The sequence below is a fragment of the Choloepus didactylus genome, chromosome X (assembly GCF_015220235.1).
Source record: "Choloepus didactylus isolate mChoDid1 chromosome X, mChoDid1.pri, whole genome shotgun sequence".
Taxonomy (NCBI): domain Eukaryota; kingdom Metazoa; phylum Chordata; class Mammalia; order Pilosa; family Megalonychidae; genus Choloepus; species Choloepus didactylus.
The window spans coordinates 69869343-69890006 of record NC_051334.1 but is presented as its reverse complement, the minus strand read 5'-3'; the positions used below and the strand labels follow the sequence as shown (position 1 = coordinate 69890006).

General features: G+C 39.8%; 1 pseudogene; it reads right to left on the bottom strand.

The window, feature by feature from the left end:
• Nucleotides 1-496: 496 nt before the first annotated feature.
• LOC119522190 lies at nt 497-1502 on the bottom strand (annotated as a pseudogene).
• Nucleotides 1503-20664: the final 19162 nt, after the last annotated feature.

The following is a 20664-nucleotide window of genomic DNA, read 5'->3' as shown; positions in this document are numbered from 1 at the left end:
GGTAAGACCAATGTCTTTCCTAAATGGGAGTTTAGAAGTCCATTGCAAGAGGAACTTATATTATGAAGGTCAAGGTCATCTGATGATGCAAAGGAATTCTCCTTTCTGAGTCTCTTCAACCTTGATTGTTTAGAAAATATCATTATACTAGAGTAGCTCAGGAGCACACATTTCATTTTCATCCCTTTTCTACTCCTGAGAACATGCCTGAAAATGATCATTCTCTGCCCTGAGAGGCTTCAGAACTAGCATCCATATGGTGGGTTCTACATGAACATTGTGGTGTCCTCTGCACACAATGCAGTGATATGAACCCATCTCTTGTCTTTGCAGAAGCAAATCCTAAGAAGGTAAAGATGAAAGAGGCAGAGGCTTGGAAATAATCCCCACTCCCATCAATCCATTGCAGAAGAGGAAAGAGTCATGAGGATCCCTGAGAAGGGAAACATACAGGAAGACAGGAGATCAGTAGCAATCATCATGTTCAATTCCCACCTCACCAAGGGTTGGAGATACCAGAGAAAAGCTGAGGTTCACGGTGAGGCAAAGGAATGATCAGACTGTTGCCAAATATGTCTGGAGAGCCATTGTAACATGGGGTTGGGGTGCTGGTCAGCTGGCAGGCCATGTCAGGCCATGGGGAGAACTCTGTGAGGATGGTGGTCTTATAGAATGGCTGGTACTTCTCTTGGATGCTTCTTTTCTCCCTCTTCTGGTCAGTCTTCTGCTTCTAGTTGACTCCCTTTGGTTTGAACACCTTGATCTGGCAGATGGCTGAGTGCAAGGAGATCCATGTACTCCCTGCTCTCATTCTGCTTAAACCTATCAATCTGCATGTGAAAAGGCATCCCTTCTCACTCCCCTGCTTTGTCAGGGTGAATTCCTTGCTGATGCAGTGCACCTGAATGAATGAACAGCTTCTTTTCTAAGGGTCCCACAAAAACTTGACAGTGTTCAGCTGGATCAGGCTGGCCCTGGGGTCCAAGACACATCAACAGACAGTGGAATACCAATGCCCAGAACAGTCTCCAGGCATTCTCCACCACCAGCCCTCCAGGTGCTGGTGTTCTGAGCTCCAGCTGGTGGTCATGAAAAACCACCCAGATGATACTCTTGAAAAATTTTCTGTTCAGATTTTGAAAGTCTCCCAGCTCCAGATTCTCCAGGAGTCAGATTTCATAAGACTGACCTTGGTTGAGGTAGGTCAGTGTCTCTCTGTGCAGCTTTATAGCAGGGGACATGGCAGCACACAGCCTGAAATGCAAGGGTGACAGGCAGGCCTTGTTCTCAGAGGAGAACTGGAGTTACTCCCACTTGAAGAGGGGCAGAGCAAAAACATCACACAGGTAGCTGTCAGAGTTGTGCTGGTGGTAACGCTCGGGCTGTGTGTGCCAGAATAGTATGGCTGGAGCTCTGAGCACCACCAATCCAGGCTTAGACTGGGAGTACTGGACAGCCAGGCAGACAGCTACCACAGACAACAAATGCAGAGGAAGCCTCATAGGTCACACACAGACATCTGAATTGCAGGCTTTTGGACCTCTACCTCATTTTTTAATTAAATTCAATTTTATTGAGGTATATTCACATACCGTATGATCATCCATGGTGTACAATCAATTCTTCACAGTAACATCATATAGTTATACATTCATCACCCCAATTTATTTTTGAATATTTTCCTTATACCAGAAAGAATCAGAATAAGAATAAAAAAAAGTAAAAAAGAGCATCCAAGTCATTCCCCCATCCCACCTTATTTTTCATTTAGTTTTTGTCCCCATTTATCTACTCATCCCTGCATACACTGGATAAAGGGAGTGTGATCCACAAGGTTTTCACAATCACACTGTCACCCCTTGTAAGCTACATTGTTATACAAGCATCTTCAAGAATCAAGGCTGCTGGATTGGTGTTTGATAGTTTCAAGTATTTACTTCTAGCTATTCCAGTACATTAAAACCTAAAGAGGATTATCTATATAGTGCATAAGAATGTCCACCAGAGTGACCTCTCGACTCCATTTGAAATCTTTGAGACACCGAAGCTTCACTTTGTTTCATCTCACATCCCTCTTTTGGTCAAGAAAGTGTTCTCAATCCCATGATGCTGGGTTCAGACTCATCCCTGGGAGTCATATCCTGCATTGCCAGGGAGATTTATACCCCTGGGATTCAGGTCTTACATAGGGGGGAGGGCAGTGAGTTCACCTGTTGAGTTGGCTTAACTAGAGAGAGAGGGCCACATCTGAGCAACAAAGAGGCACTCAGAGGGAGACTCTTAGGCACAATTATAAGCAGGTTTAGCCTCTCCTGTGCAGTAACAAGCTTCATAATGGCAAGCCCCAAGATAGAGGGCTTGGCATACCAAGCCATCAGTCCTCAATATTTGTGAGAAAATCAGCATCAATCCAGCTGAGGAAGTTCAACACTTCCACATTTCCCCCCGGCTCCTCAGGGGGCTCTGCATTTACATTTTTATTCTCTGCCCAAATTACTTTGGGATGTGTTGTTATTTCCCTCTTACCTATGCAAACTTACCGTATGTCACTTGCTATTCAAAGTTCCATGTAATTGTGGTATTTGAACAAACTGACTTGTAGAAGTTATATTGTTTAGAAAATATGTATCCTGCACCAAATAAATGTTTCTTCCCTTGGTCTCACATGTAAGTTTCAACCTTTACCCTTTGGCCCTATTTGCCCTAGTCTTTACCAGATCTGGTTCATTCATATCTCTAATTGAAGTCTGGGCTCTTTTTCAGCTTTTTTTTTTTTAACAGTTGCTTTATGCATTAATACTGACATTCATATCTGCTGAGTTGCAGCTCTGAGTTTCAGGTGTCACACAGATACCCAATTTTCCATAGAACAATCAGGTTATACACAAGGGGATCATCTCAGAGTATGGAGATAGCCATTACAATTCAGGAATAGATTTGACTGCTGTAACAGCTTACAATCTAGGGACCATTACAATAATCATTTCACTGTTGGGCTGTGCTCTAAGATTCAATTCTGAATTTACACATTGTAGTTAGTCCATATTAGTGAGGCATTATAGTGTCTGCCTTGGATTCTGGCATATTTCACTCAGCATGTTGTCTACAGGATCCATTCACCACACTGAGTGTCTCACAGCTTCACTCCTTCACATGGTTGCTCAATAGTCCATTGTATGCATAGACTACAGTTCACCATTCTGTTCCTCAGCTGATGCACTTTTAGGCCACTTCCACCCATTGAAAATCATGGCCACCACCTCCATAAACACCAGTGTGAAAATGTCCATTCATGTCTATGCTCTTGGCTCCTCCAAGTACATAGCCCATAATGAGGTTGCAGTATCTCATGGCCTCCACAAACTTAGCTTCTTGTGGAACCACCACACAGACCTCCAGAAAGGCTACACTATTCTGCGTCCTCATAAACAATAGATAGGTACATCCTCTCTCCATGTTTTCTCCAGCACTTTTATACTTACATTTTTCCTACAATTTTATAAAGATATATTCACATATCATACAATTAACCACAGTGCACAGTCAGTTGTTCATAGTATCATCAAATAGTTGTACATTTATCACCACAGTCAGCCCTTGAACATATTGATTACTATGAAAATACTTTTTTTAGCAAATAATATAAAAAGATAATAAAAGTAAAATAAAACATCATACAGTACAATGTAATAGTAAGGACAGAAAACAGCACCACTACCAAGAACCCTGTATCAATCCATTATAAACCCCTGTCATACACAATTATCTTTGGTATATTGCCTTTGTTACATTTAATAGAAGCCTATTACAATGTTACTGTTGACTGTAGACTCCAGTTGGCTTTGATTATGTTTTTTCCCCAATACCATCACTTTTTCAACACTGCATGGTTGACATTCATTTGTTCTCCCACCTTTGAGAATATTTTCATATTTGTACATTTAGTAAAAGTCATTGGCCACTCCAGTTTTTGCCAAGTTATACAGTTACAGACTTTATCATCTATCTTTACCTCTGGTGTCATATATTGCCCTATCCCATCTCTTTCAGATTTACTCACAGACATCTTTGCTCAGGGTAATTATAATATTGTGTTCCCATCACACAGTATTATGCTATTTCTACATCTATACAATCAATCCTGCTGAACATTTGGCAGTCCTTCAGCATCAAATCCCCAACCTCTACCCTCTTTCTGTCTCCTAGTAGCCTGTTTCAGCTTTTAATTCCCAAAGTTTGCTCCTTAATGTTAGTTTATACTAGTGAGACCATATAGAATCTGTCCTTTTGTTTCCAGCTAACTTCACTCAACATAATGTCCTCAAGGTTCATTCACATTATTATATGTTCCATGTGTTTGTTCTTACAGCTGCATAATATTCCAAATATTCCATCATATGTATATACCACAGTTTGTTTATCCATTCATCCATTGATGGACATTTGGGCTGTTGCCATCTCTTGGCAATCATGAATACTGCTGCAATAAACATTGGTTTGCAAATGTCCATTTGTGTCTTAACTTTCAATTCCTTTGAGTATATAACTAGCAGTGGAATAGCTGGGTCATATGGCAGATCTATACTTAGCTTCCTGAGGAACCTCCACCCTGTCTTCCAGAGTGGTTGCCATGTTCTATATTCCCACCAACAATGAATAAGTGTGCCTCTTTCTCCACATCCTCTCCAGCACTTGTAATTTTCTGTTTTTTGGATAATGGCCATTCTGGTAGGTGTGAGATGATGTCTCATGGTGGTTTTGATTTACATTTCCCTAATAGACAGGGAACTTCGGCATTTTTTCATGTTTTTGAGTCATTAGTATTTCCTCTTCAGAAAAGTGTCTGTCTATGTCTTTTGCCATTTTTTAATTGGGTTGCTTGTCTGTCTGTTGCTGAATTGTAGGATTGCTTTATATATTCAGGTTATTAAACCCTTATCTAGTATTTGGTTTCCATATACTGTCTCCAATTGTGTAGGCTGCCTTTTTACAAAGTCCTTTGATGTACAAAAGTGTTTGATTTTGAGGAGATCCCATTTGTCTATTTGTTGTTAGGTTGCTCGTGCTTTGGGTTTAAGGTCTAGGAAACCACTTCCTGTCACAAGATCTTTAAGAAATTGCCCTATGTTTTCTTCTAAGAGTCTCATGGTCTTAGCACTAGTGTTTAGGTTTTTGATCCATTTTGAGTTAATTTTTGTTTGAAGTGTTAGATAGGGATCCTCTTTCATTCTTTTGGAAATGAATATCCATCCAGTCCTCCAAACACCATTTACTGAAGAGGCTGCTCTGTCCCAGTTGCTTTGGCTTTACTGCCTTATCAAAGATTAATTGTCCATAGATGCAAGAGTCAATTTCTGAACACTGAACTCAATTCCATTGGTTGGTAGCTCTATCCTTATGCCAGTACCATGCTGTTTTGAACACTGTAGCTTTGTAATATGCTTCAAAATTAGGTAGTATGAGACTTCCCACTTTGTTCCTCTTTCTCAAGATATTTTTGGCTATTAAGGGCACCTTGTCCTTCCAAATAAATCTTGTTATTGGTTTTTCTATTTCTGTAAAATAAGTTGATGTGATTATAATTGGTATTGCATTGACTCTATAAATCAGTTTAGGGAGAGTTGACATCTTAATTAGTCTTCCAATCCATGAAAATGGTATGATATTCCATTTTTTTCAGGTCCTATTTGATTTCTTTTATCAGTTTCTTGTTGTTTCCTTTGTATAGGTCTTTTGTGGCATTTGTAAAGTTTATTCCTAAATACTTGATTCTTTTGGTTGCTATTGTAAATGGAATTTCTTTTCATTTCTTCCTCTTGTTGCACATTACTTGTGTATAAGAACACTGTAGGTTTTTGTGTGCTGATATTGTAGTCTCCCATTTTGCTGTATTCATTGATTAGCTCTAATAGCTTTTTAGATTTTTCTGGATTTTGTACATGTAGAATCATCTCATCTGCAAAAAGTGAGTTTTCCTTCTTCTTCTCCAATTTGCATGGATTTTATTTCTTTTTCTTGCCTAATTGCTCTAGCTAGAACTTCCAGCACCATGTTGAATAACAATGGTGACAGTGGGCATCCCTGTCTTGTTCCTGATCTTAGAGGAAAATCTTTCAGTCTCTCCTGATTGACTTCAATGTTAGCTGTAGGTTTTTCACATATTGAAAAAATTCCCTTCTATTCCTATGCTTTGAAGAGATTTCATCAAGAGAGGATGTTGAATTTTGTGAAATGCCTTTTCTGCAATGATCGAGATGATTATGTGGTTCATCTGGTTTGATTTGTTGATGTGGTATATTACATTAATTGATTTTCTTGTGTTGAACCAGCCTTGCATACATGGAATAAACCCCACTTGCTCATGGTGTATAAGTCTTTTAACATGCTGATGGATTCAATTTGTCAGTATTTTGTTGAGGATTTTTGCATCTATATCCATTAAAGTGATTGCAGTATAATTTTCTTTTTGTAGTATCTTTGTCTGATATTCATATTAGGTTGATGTTGGCTTCATAGTATGAGTTGGTAGCTTTCCCTCCTCTTCAAATTTTTGAGGAGTTTGAGCAGGATTGGTAATAATTCCTTCTTGAATGCTTGGTAGAATTCACATGTGAAGCCATCTGGTCCTGGGCTTTTCTTTTTTAGGAACTTTTTGATGACTGACTCAATCTCTTTACTTGTGATTGGTTTGTTGAAATGAACTATTACTTCTCTGGTCAATATTGGTTGCTTTTGCTTTTCTAGGATGTTGTCCATTTTGTCTAAATTGTCTGGTTTATTAGCATATAGTTGCTCATCTATCGTCTTCTTATCTCCTTTATTTCTGCAGGTTCAGTAGTTATGTTTCCTTTCCCAATTCTAATTGCATTTATTTGCATCCACTATCTCTTTTTTTGTTTTTGTTTTTTGTTAGCCTAGCTAGGGGTCCATCAATTTTATTGATTTTCTTGTAGAACTGGCTTCAGGATTTGTTTATTCTCTGTATTGTTTTCCTGTTCTCAATTTCATTTATTTCTGCTCTAATGTTTGTTATTTCTTTCCTTCTTTCTGCTTTTCTCATTCTTCCAGGTGGACAGTTAATTACTCAACTTTTGCTCTCTCTTTTCTTTTAACGTAGGCATTTAGGGCAACAATTTCCCTCTCAGCACCACCTTTCCTGCATCCATTAAGTTTTGATATGTTGTGTTTTCATTGTCATTTGCCTTGAGGTATTTACTAATTTCTCTTGTAATTTCTTCCTTTACTCACTGGTTTTCTAATAGTGTGCTGTTTAGTCTCTGTATATTTTTGAATTTTACAATCTTATGCCTGTTATTCATTTCCAACTCCATTCTGTTATGATCTGAGGAAGTGTTTTTTATAATATCAATATTTTAAAATTTGTTGACTCTTGCTTTGTGACTCAATATATGTTCTATCTAGAGAATGTTGCATGAGCACTTGAGAAAAATGTGTACCCTGCTGTTGGGTGTAGTGTTCTGTAAATGTCCGTCAAGTCTAGTTCATTTATCATAAAATTCAGCATCTCCATTTCCTTATTGATCCTCTCTCTCTTAATGTTCTGTCTATTGGTGAGAGTGGTGTATTGAAATCTTCAATTGTTATTGTAGATTTATCTACTTCTTTCAGTGTTCTCAGTATTTGCCTCATGAATTTTGGAGTGCTCTTACTTCATGCATAAATATTTATGTTTGATATGTTTTCTTGATGAATTGACACTTTTGATAATATATAGTGTCCTTTTTGTCTCTGTTTTACTTTTGAAGTCTACTTTGTCTTATATTAATGTAGCTACTCCTGCTTTTTTCTGGTTGCTGATTGCATGAAATATCTTTCTCCAAACTTTCACTTTCAGCCTATTTTTGTCCTTGTGTCTAAAGCAAGTTTCTTGTAAACAGCATATAGATGGGTACTGTTTTTTAATCCATTCTGCCAGTTTGTATCTTTTTATTGGGGAGTTTAATCCATTAACATTTAGTGTTATTATTGTAAGGGCAGTACTTTCTTCAACATTTTGTCTTTTGGATTTTATAGGTTGTGTTTTATTTTTTCTTCTCTCTCTTTTTACCCTTCCTTATAATCTTCATTTCTACACTCTTCTCCAAACCTCTTTCTCCTGTCTTTTCCTATCAGCCTGTAGTACTCCCTTTAGTATTTCTTGTAGCACCAGTCTCTTATTCACAAAATCTCTCACTGTCCATTTGTCTAAAAATATTTTAATCTCTTCTCATTATTGAAGGACAGTTTTGCTGGATATAGAATTCTTTTTTGGCAGTTCTTCTTTTTCAATATTTAAATATATCATACCACTATCTTCTTGCCTCCGTGGTTTCTGTGGAGGAATCTGTACATAGTCTTATCCATCTTCCCTTGTACGTGATGGATTGTTTTTCTCTTTCTAATTTGAGAATTCGCTCTTTATCTTTGACATTAGACAATCTGATCAGTAATGTCTTGGAGTAGGTCTATTGGGTTCTATTCTGTTTGGAGTACACTGTACTTCTTGAATCTGTAATTTTCTGTCTCTCATAAGAGGTGGGAAATTTTCAGTGAATATTTCTTCTATTATTCTTTCTGTCCTCTTTCCCCTCTCTTCTCCCTCTGGGACACTCATAACATGTGTATTTGTGTACTTCATGTTGTCACTTGGCTCTCTAAGACCCTGCTCATATTTTTCCATTCTTTTCACCAACTGTTCTTTTGTGTGTATAAATTCAATTGTCTCATCTTCCAGTTCACTGATCTTTTCTTCTGTCTGTTCAAGTCTACTGTTGTATTCCTCAATTTTCTTTTTCATCTTTTCCATTATGCCCTTCATTCTCATAAGTTCTGCCATTTGTTTTTTAAAGTTTATGACTTCTTCTTTATGGCCATCTTCCTTATATCCTTCATCTTTTTTGTTATATCTTCCCTCAGTTCATTGACTTGGTTTTTGAATTCATTTAGGAGATTTGTTTGAACATCTTTAATTAGTTCTTCCTTCAGTTCATCAAACTGATTTAGCATTAGTTGCCTCAACTCTTGTATCTTGGTTGGACTATTAGTTTGCTGTTTTTCTGGCCCACATTTTCAGGTTTCCTAGTGTGGCTCATTATCTTGAGCTGTTTAGACATCTGACTTTCTTGATTAGTGTTTTCTGGAACTCATTTTCACTTTTTACCTAGGGTTTTCTTGTTGGTTGGATTTTTCCTCTAACCTTTGGTGTTTAATTCAGCTTATTCTAAGCCTCTAGCTTAGATTTTATTTTGTTGATCAGTTTTTTTCTTCTTGTTATTCTGTTTCTTGCCCTGTCTCTATGTAACCTTTTTGTGTGAGGATCTCCTCAGATATGGTCAACCTCAATCAGGTTTTCCCAGTCCAGAGAGGCCTAGGTCTCAGGATGATGATATGGAGTTTCTCTGAGAATGAGACCCTCTTATGAGGCCTTTAGACTCTGTGCTTTTCCTATGTAGTCCAGCAGGTGGCACTTGCCAAACCGCAGCTCCCCCACCAGTGTGAGGAGGTATGGAGGCTTTAGTTCTCCTCATGAGCTTGACCCTGTTGGGGACATGGCTGACTGAAGCTTCTTTCTGAATTCCAGCCCCTGGGTTCTGAGTTCCCCAAATGAAGGCTGCCCCTGGAACTGGGCTACTCCCCCATTTTCTTGGGAAGTTATGGTCTTTAGCAAATTTTCCCTGCCACTAGACTTATTGTTTTGTCTCTCAGAACTATCTTAGCTCTGCTGTTGCCTGGGCCCAAATTGCCAGTGTTTGAGTATTTCTGTAATGAGCTTCTTAGTATAGTTATTTAAAAAAGAGAGAACAAGTTTAAAAAAAAAAAAAAAAAAAAGAGAAAGAATGGCCCAGTATGGGCTATTTACAGTTTTTGTAGTTCTGATGTGCAAATGAAATGCAAAAAGACAAGGCTTGAGGGCAATTAAAGAATAATCAAGAAACCAGAAAAACCGGCTTCTCAGAGAAGGGCCCCTGCCCCCTGAGTTTGTATATGTGCCTGATTCTGTTTGAACCAGGCCTTTCTCCATATTATGTTTACCCCCAAACCAAAACTCTGTTATTTTTTTGCTGTTTTTGCTATGGCTATCTCCTCTTCTCTGGGCTGACTGCTCCCATATTCTCTGGTATCTGGTCTCAGTTTATCTCTGTTTGGAGTTTTTGTTCAGTAGTCTGAATTTGTGGATCAGTTTTGCAGCTACAGTTCTCCCTCCTGGTACCCAGCACGGACAACCCCTCCTCCCTTGGGATTGTGCCTGGCAGGGAGGGGTGTGGGCCCCTGGGCTGAGAGAACTTTCAGATTTCACTGATCTCAGCTGCTCCACATGTTCATGAGTGTTATATGAAGTATGTCAAAACTCAAATTCAGTCTGCAGTGTCTGGTGCATACAGTTCCTGGCTATCTACTAAGTGCCCCTAGGAGTAACTAAAACCCACACCTCACCACTTCACCATCTTGCCCCACACCCTTCTACCTCTTTATTGAAAAAAATGTTTTGCCAGATACAAATTTCTTGGTTGGCAGTTGTTTTATTTCAGCATGTTAAGTATTTCAACCTATGCCTTCCTGCCTCCATGGCTGCTGATGAGAAATTGGCACTCAGTTAAATTGAGACTCCCTTTTACATGACATGTTGCTTTTCCCTTGCAGCTTTCAGAACCCTCTCCCTGTCCTTTGCATTCAATATTGTTATCGGTCTGTGGGGGTGTAGTTTTCTTCATATTTATCCTATTTGGTGTTCTCTAGGCTTCTTGAATGTTTATATTCACATCTTTTGCTAAGTTTGGGAAGTTCCCTGTCATTGTTTCTTTGAATATTCCTCTGCCTCTTCCTTCTGTACTTTTCTTCATCTCATTAAACACTTTTAAGATCATTTTTGAAATGTCTTTGTTCAGTATGTCCACAATCTGGTCTTCTTCCATGATGTTTTCTGGATTTTTCTCCTCTTCCTTTGGTTGGGTCTTCACTTCCTGTTTCTTCATTTGTCTTGTAATCTTTTGTTGCACACTCTGCATTGTAATATTTAAAAATGTTTAATCTTGGATTTGTTCCCATGATATCTATTTCTAGATCTTGTAACCAGCTGGTGACATGACAGAAATTCTTTTGAGTTTCAGCCCTCCTACCAGAAAGGTGTGCCAATGATGAATGCAAAGTTCAGATTCATCCCTGTATTTTCTGGGTCTGTGTCTTGTCCTGGGCCTGTATTTGCTTGGTGCTTTGGAGTTCCCTTTGTTAACAGAAATTTAGGTGTCTCTTCTGTTGCTAAGGTGGCAGACCACTCCCTGTCCTAGTTGTTTAAAGCAGGTAGGCCTTTGCCCAAGGCCGACTGCCTCAATGATTTCTTACATTGCTTTTGTTTTCTCAAACAGCTTTTTCCAGAAGGGCAAATTTTGGGAGGTGGGGCATGCCAGAGTGGAATTCCCTAAGTCAGTCTTTCCCAGCCAGAACAAGGACAGGTACCAAAAAAAGAGGGAAAAGACTGCCTTCAAACTGCCCTGGGGAAGGGATTGGGAAGGGAGCCAAGAACTTCTCCCACAGCCCCCAAAAGCTGCATTTTCCTGAACTTCCTAGGAAATATAGCCCTTCAACTGTCCCCTGAAGCTCTGAGGAAGTATAGCATCTTTACATCTCCTCAGACATCTTTGTCTGGGGCTGGTTGGAAAAATGACCATGCTCAGAACTGGGCTCCTAGTGATCTGATGTTGCTAATCAAAAGCTGTGATCAGCTATCAGCTGTGCTCACCCCTGGTCTAGGTGAAGTGGATCTTTACATCCTTTTCTGTCAACAGCAAGCTAGGCAGCATCCAGACCCCATGGCAGCCTTATGAGAGTGAAGGTTGGAACCAGTAACCACCACATGGAGAAAGCAATTTACTAGTTTTTACTATATTTTACCAGTCTCTCCCTCCTACTCTTCCCTGGATACTTTACAGTGTTCTACTGTACTCTGAAAATTTTGAGTAGTTGTTCCAGACAGTCACTAACTGTAATAGTTGTTCTGGTGGTGGGATTAATTTCTTGAGTGCCACACTCTGCCATATATCCACAATCCTCTCTCCAGTCAGAGTCCTTCTTGACAGAAACTGCCCAACTTCAGTCAAACATGATGGGGAAAAACTTTGCATGTTTCCCTTACCCTGAGTTAGTGGAGGTTCAGTGAGGAAACTGGATCTCCACTCTGCTTGGTGATAATGAGGCAACCCTCCTCTTACTTTTCAGGGTGGCATCAGAGGGATTTGAGTGGCGAGACTGGAATCCACCTTTATTCAATTATATTGAAGTTGCATCCCCACTCCCCTCCTGAAATAGTGGTGGCCTGCTAATATAGATTTAAAGAAGATTCAGAATCCCATGACTTTATAATATAATACCAAAAATGTTCAGGATACAAGTGAAAATAATTTTTAATGAGAAAAGGAGGAAAATCTCTAATTGAATGTGAAAAGACAGTCAACAGACACCACAACTGAGATGAAACTGAGATGAAACTGAGATGGAATTACTTGATATGGATTTTAAAGCAGCCATTATAAAAAATGTTTCAATGTATGATGGTTAGGTTCATGTGTCAACTTGTCCAGGTGATGGTACCCAGCTCTCCGGTCAAGTAAGCACTGGCCTAACTGTTGCTGTGAGGACATTTGTGGCTGGTTAAAAAACCAGAAGGCAGATTTATTAAATCATCAGTCAATTGGCTGCAACTGAGACTGGTGACATCAATAATGAGCGTGTCTTCCACAATGAGAGAATGCAGTCAGCTGGATTTAATCCAGTTGAAGACTTTTGAAGACAGACAGAGAAAGGACCTTCACATCTTCTTTGGCTGACCAATGAAGTGTTTCCTGAGGAGTTTGTCAAAGTTTCCAGTTTGTTTCCTGAGGAGTTCATCAAACATCTTCATTGAGGTTGCCATTTTGCTGTCTTCCCTATGGAATTTGGACTTGTGCATACCCACCGTTGCATGAGACACTTATAAATCTTATATTTATAGATATCTCTGATTATTTTCCCTAGGGAACCCTAACTAATACAACTTGGTACCAGGAGTGGCTCTTAAGAAACAGAATCTTAAAATGGGCTTTTACAATTTGTTTTCTACTCCAATTATATGCAAAGTCTCTAATGACTCCATTTCCAAAAATCAAGAGGGCACTGACAGTCCATGGCAGGAGTTGGCAATGGAGATATGCCAAATAGCACCATTTGATTCTCCTACTCATACTCTTGTATGAAGCAAGGCTCTGGGTGACACAGTTTTTGACATCTTCATAGAGTTTTGCAGTATTAAGAGGTATAATGATGTTGGCTGGCTGCTCTTATATACGGTGGACAACGTTATAAGGGAAAGAGATGAGCTAGAGGCTTCAAATTTAAAAATTAAGTGCTATATGACAGATGTAAAGGTTTATATGTGTGCCCTGAAAGAAAATTTTATTTCCTGTGGCCACAGACTTGAGATTTCTGAAAACCAGATGGAGACTCTCATTGTGTGGGTAGCAGATTTACAATGTAAACTAAAATCTCAACCTCTCTAGGTGTCTGCTGTTAAAGTAAAGGTATTAATTGGAAAAGAATGGGATCCTGAAAATTGGGATTGGGACATATGGATTGATAATAATGCCAGTGAGGACACTGGAACCCTGGATTCTGCTGAGTCATTGTTAGATTTACATGTAGTGTGCTGTCCTGAGGAAACAGCCCCCCCACCTCCAGTCTGTCCTGAAGAAACATCTTCCCCACCTTCAGTCTGCCCTAAGGAGCCTGCCATCCAACCTCTACCTAGAGAGATTAACCCTTCAGTGCCTGCTAATCCTGTAATCACCTCCCCTGAGGAAGCAGCCCTCACTCCTCTGTCTGGAGAGATTAATCCTGTTTTATGAGTTGAAAATGCAACAGAGTGTCCTGAAGTAAATGGCTTGAGGGATATTTCTAATTCTTTTCATGACTTACCCCCACCACCAGTTTTTGCTTCAAGACCTGTAACAAGACAAATGTCCAAACAGACCCCAGACATTGAGGCACAGAGTGTGACCCATGAGGAATTATGCTATACTCCAAAAGAACTGTATGAGTTTCCAACTTATACAGACAAAAACCAGGGGAATATGTGTGGGAATGGATATTAAGGGTGTGGGACAATTGATAATGGTGGAAGGAATATAAGGTTCAATCAGGCTGAATTTACTGATATGGGCCTACTTAGCAGAGATTCTGCATTCAATGTTGTAGCTCCAGGGGTTAGAAAGGGTGTTAACAGTTTTTTTGGGTGGTTGGCTGAAACTTGGATCAAAAGGTGGCCAGCATTACCAGAACTGCCCTGGTTGAAATGCCAGAACTGCCCTGGTATAATGTAGAGGAGGGGATTCAAAGGCTTAGAGAGATTGGAATGTTAGAGTGGATTTATCATGGAAGACCTGCTCACGTGTCCTTGGAATGTTGAAAGGACATGCCTTTTCCAGGACTGTGAGGAATAAATTTGTGAGAGTAGCTCCATAATCTCTGGAGAGCTCTGTAGTTGCCCTTCTCTGTAGGTCAGATATTACTGTAAGAACTGCTGTCACTGAGCTTAAAGGTTTAAACAAATTGGGGATAATCAGTTCCTTCAAACTGTGGCTTCAGTTAATTGCCACAGACAAGGTGGGCATGGCAACATAATGGAAAACAAGCTCAAAGCAGCAATCAAAATAATCTGACTTGCAGAGATTTATGACATTGGCTAGTAGATCATGGAGTACCAAGTAGTAGAATAGATGGGCAATCAACTAAATTCTTGTTTGAACTATATAAGCAGAAGAATTCTAGGTCAACTGAACAAAGATCTTCTTTGAATTGCAAAAACAGAGAGTCATGGCCCCTTAAACAATTCCCAGACTTGGGACAGTTACAGATCCAGAGCTCCTTGAATGAGGGGAAGGCTGGGTACCCTTGCAGAAGGGCCCTGTTACACTGCCAAAAATGTATACTTTTAATCTTCCTCCTAGCCTTCCCCAGGGTTTCTATGGCCTTTTACCAGGGTAACTGAGCATTGGGGGAGAGGAAATGATCAGATATTTCATGGATTATCAGACACTGGTTCAGAAGTGACATTAATTCCTGGAGACCAAAAACATCACTCTGGTCCCCCAGTCAGAGTTAAGGCTTATGGAGGTCAGGTGATCAAAGCAGTTTAGCTCAGGTCAATCTCACAGTGGGTCCTGTGGGTCTCCAGACCCATTCTGCAGTCATTTATGCAGTGCCAGAATGCATAATTGGAACAGACATACAAAACAACTGGCAGAATCCTCACATTGGTTCCCTGACTCATGGAGTGAGTGCTATTATGGTGGGAAAGGCCAAGTGAAAGCCAATAGAACTGCCCATGCCTAGCAAAATAGTAAACCAGAAGCAATATCAGATTCCCAGAGGGATGGCAGAGATTAATTCCACTCTTAAGGACTTGAAGGATGCAGGGGTGGTGATTCCAACCACATCCCCATTCAATTCTCCTATTTGGCCTGTGCAGAAAATAGATGGTTCTTGGAGGATGACAGTGGATTATCATAAGCTTAACCAAGTGGTGGCTCCAATTGCAGCTGCTGTTCCAGATGTGGTATCATTGCTTGAGCAAATCAACGCATCCCCTCATACTTGGTATGCAGCTATTGATATGGCAAATTCTTTTTTTCTCAATAGCTGTTAGTAAGGACCACCAGAAACAGTTTGCATCCAGCTGCCAAGGCCAGCAGTTTACATTCACTGTGCTACCTCAGGGTTATATCTTCTCTCCAGCCCTATGTCATAATATTGTCTGCAGGGAACTGAATCATTTCTCTCTCCCACAAGACATCACACTGGTCCAGTATATTGATGATATGTTGATTGGACCTACTGAACAAGAAGTAGCAACTACTCTAGATTTGTTGATAAGTTATTTTCATGACAGAGAATGGGAGACGAATCCAAAAAAATAGAGGGGCTCTCCCCCTCAATAAAATTTCTAGGTGTCCAGGGATGTGGGGCCTGTCAAGGTATCCCTTCTAAGTTGAAGGATAAGCTGTTACATCTGGCCTCTCATATGACCAAGAAAAGAGGAACAATGCTTAGTTGTTCTCTTTGTATTTTGGAGACAACTTATTCCTCATTTGGGTGTGCTACTCCAGCCCACTTACTGAGTGACCAGTAAAGCTTCTAGTTTTCAGTGGGGACTGGAACAAGATGAGGCTCTGCAACAGGTCTCAGCTGCTGTGCAAGCTGCTCTGCCACTTGGACCATATGATCCAGCTCGCCCAGTGGTGCTGGAAGTGTCAGTGGCAAATAAAGATACTGTTTGGAGCCTTTGTCAGGCTCCTGTAGGAGAATCACTATGTGGACCCTAAGGATTTTTGAGTAAAACTTTACCACCTTCTTCAGATAACTACTCTCCATTTCAGAAACAGCTGTTGGCCTGCTACTGGGCCCTAGTAGAGACAGAATGCTTAACCATGGGCCACCAAGTTACCATAAGACCTGAGTTACCTATCATGAGCTGGGTGTTGTCTGACCCACCAATCCATAAAGTTGGGCATGCACAGCAGCACTCCATGATAAAATGAAAATGGTATATATGAGATAGAGCTCAATCAGGTCCTGAAGGCACAAGTAACTTACATGAGGAAGTGGCCCAAATGCCCAAAACCCCCACTTCTTCCACCTTACCTTCTCTTTCCCAGCCCACAGCTATGGCATCTTGGGGAGTTCCTTATAATCAGTTAACTGAGGAAGAGAAAACTTGGGCCTGGTTTACAGATGGTTCTGCATAATATGCAGGCGCCACTCAAAAGTGGACACCTACATCACTGCAGTGCCTTTCTGGGATGTCCCTGAAGGATAGTGGTGAGGGGAGATCCTCCCAGTGGGTGGAACTTTGAGCAGTGCACCAGGTTGTTCACTTTGCTTGAAAGGAGAACTGGCCAGAGGTGCATTTGCATACTGATTCCTGGTCTGTTGCTAATGGTTTGGATGGATGGTCAGGGACTTGCAAGGAACATGATTCAAAGATTGGTGACAAAGAAGTCTGGGGAAGGGGTATGTGGATAGACCTTTCTGAGCGGGACAAAAAACATGAAGATATTTGTGTCTCATGTGAATGCTCACCAGAGGGTGACTTCAGCAGAAGAAGATTTTAATAACCAAGTGGATAAAATGACCCATTTGGTAAATACCAATCAGCCTCTTTCCCCAGCAACTCCTGTCATTGCCCAATGGGTTCATGAACAAAATGGTCATGGTGGTAGGGATGGAGGTTATGCATGGGCTCAGCAACATGGACTCACCAAGGCTGACCTGGCCACAACCACTGCTGAGTGTCCAATCTGCCAGCAGCAGAGACCCACACTCAGTCCCCAATATGGCACCATTCCCTGAGGTGATCAGCCTGCTACCTGGTGGCAGGTTGATTACCCTGGATGACTTCTGTCATGGAAGGGGCAGTGATTTGTTCTTACTGGAATAGACACACACTCCAGATATGGGTTTTCCTTCCCTGTATGAAATGTTTCTCCCACACTACTATCTGTGGACTTATAGAATGTCTTATCCACTGTTATGATATTCCATACAGCATTGCTTCTGACCAAGGAACCCACTTCACAGCAAATGAAGTGAGGAAATGGGCACATGCTCATGGAATTCTCTGGTCTTACCATGTTCTGCATTATCCAAAGGCAGTTGGGTTGATAGAACTTTGGAATGGACTGTTGAATACTGAACTACAGCACAACTAGATGGCAATATCTTGCAGGGCTGGGGCAGTGTTCTCCAGGAGGCCATGTATGCTCTGAATCAGCATCCACTCTATGGTTCTGTTTCTCCTATAGCGAGGATTCATGGGTCTGAGAATTAAGGGGTGGAAACAGGGGTGGCAACACTCACTATCACTCCTAATGATCCACTAGGTAAATTTTTGCTTCCTGTCCCTGCAAGCTTAAGCCCTGCTGGGCTACAAGTCTTTGTTCCAAAAGGAAGAGTGCTTCCACCAAGAAACACAATAATCACATTGAACTGGAAGTTAAGACTGCCACCTGGCCACTTTCAGCTTCTTATGCCTATGAATCAACAGGCAAGGAAGGGGATTACTGTCCTGGCTGGGTTGATTGAACCTGACTGTCAAGGGAAAATAGCACTGCAACTACACAATGGAACTAAAGAAGAGTTTTCCTAGAATAGAAGAGATCCCCTAGGACATCTCTTAGTATTATCATGCCCTGTGATTAAAGTCGATGGAAAACTGCAACACTCCAATGCAGGCAAGAATACCAATGGCCAAGAAACTTCAGTAATGAAGGTTTGGGTCACCCCACCAGGCAAAGAACCATGGCAAGCTGAAGTGCTTGCTGAGGGTAAAGGGAACATGGAATGAATAGTGGAAGAAAGTAGTGATAAATATGAACTACTGACATGCGACCAGTTATAGAAATGAAGACTATGATGGCATGAATATTTCCTCCTTGTTTTGTTATGTATATGTTCATATTTGTCTATAAAGCAAATATCTTTGCTTTATTCTCTGTCTTATCCCCTTATCATATGGCATAAATTGCATTGTTAATTTTGCTGTATTTAAGCTAAAGGAAATCAATTTTAAGAGTTAATATCGCTCAAGTACTTTCACCCTATTCTGGAGATATTTAGTGCATTTCTGGTTGTACGCTGCACAGTGGAGTATTGTTAGGTGATATATATGTCTGTTATTGTTCTCTACTTAGAGATAAAGTATGATTTTCGGTGACGTGTATAACTGCCAAGTTGACAAGGGGTGGAATGTGATGGCTAGGTTCATGTGTCAACTTGGCCAGGTGATGGTACCCAGCTGTCTGGTCAAGGAAACACTGGCTTAACTGTTGCTGTGAGGATGTTTGTGGCTGGTTGATGTCATTTCCTGAGGAGTTCATTGAACATGTTCATTGAAGTTGCCAGTTCATTTCTTGAGGAGTTCATCAAACATCTTCAATGCAGTTGCCATTTTGCTGCCTGCCCTATGGAATTTGGGCTCATGCATACTCACAGTTGTGTGAAACACTTTTGTAAACCTTACATTTATAGATATCTCTCATTGATTCTGTTTCTCTAGAGAATCTTAATACACAATGAGAACATACACACATGCTTGAAACAAATGAAAAATAGAAAACATCAGCAACAAAATAAAATATATAAATGGAAATGTTGAACTGAAAAGTAAAATAGCTAAATTTAAAAACTCACTGAAGGGATTCAATAGCAGAATGGAAATGATAGAGGAAAAGTCAGTGAACATGAAGATAGATTAACAGAAGCCAGGCAATATGTTCAGAGGAGAGGTCATAGACTAAATAAATAAAGCAAAATGAGCAGCATCTCAGGAATCTGTGGGACAATAACAAGATATCTAGCATTCATGTCATTGGAGTCAAAGAAGAAGATGATAAAGTGTGTGTGCTGCAAAAATATTTGAAAACATAATGGTGGAAAATGTCCCAAATTTGGCAAAAGGCACAAACTTACACTTTAAGGAAGCCAAGCAAACTTCAAACAGGTTAAACCCAAAGAAATCCTTGCTGAGATATCTCATAATCAAACTTCAGAAGACTAAAGGTATAGAAAAAAATTTGAAAGCAATAAAAGAGAAACAACACCTTATGTATAGTGGAAAAATAATTTGAATGACCTTTAATTTCTCATCAGAGAAAAGAGGCCAGAAAGAAGTGGGACAACATTTTTAAAGTGCTGAAAGAAAATAATTGTCAACCCAGAATGTTGTATACAGTGAAAAATATTCTTCAGAAATGAAGGAGAAATTCAAGACATTGTCACATGAAGGAAACTTAAGAGAATTTCTCACTAGCATACCTATGCTAAAAAATTAGTTAAAGGAAAGTCTTGAAGCAGAAGAGAATTGATGAAAGAAGGAAGCTTAGCACACCAAGAAGGAAGAACAACAGCAAGAGTAAATATATGGATAAATATAATGAATTATCCTTCTCGTCTTGAATTTTCTCAATTCAACTACATAGCACAACCCCTGAATAAACTAGATCAAGAGATACACTCACACACAGTACAGACAAATTAAAACTGACTTATAAATACATGTTTAAGTAACCCACAGGAAATTAAGAAAAGGGAAAGAGAGGAAAGAAAACCATAAGGGACATATGGGAAACAAATAATAAAACGGCACATTTAAGCCCTAATATGGCTTGAATATTATAGTGATGCCTAATCATGTAGTATAAATACACTAATTAAAAGACAAAATGATATAGAACTCAGCAACACCTACAACCAACAGGATCCAATTGACATTTATAGAAAACTGTACCCAATAACAACAGAATACGCATTGTTTCCAGAGAACCTGTGGAATATTCACCAAGATAGAATATATCTGAGTCATCAAACAAAACTAAACAAATTTAAGAGAAATGAAATCAATGAGTATGTTATCTGACCACAATGGAATCAAACTGGAAAGAACAGAAATACAACAGAAAAATTGCTAAAAATTTTTAAACTGAACAACATACTTCTAAATAATCCATGGGTCAAAGAGGAAGTCCCTAAGGAAATTGAAAAAATACACTGAACTGAATGAAAAAAAAGTAAAACACTATCAAAATTTTGGAACAGCTAAATCAGGGCTAAAAGGAAAATTTATAGCATCTAAATGCTTAC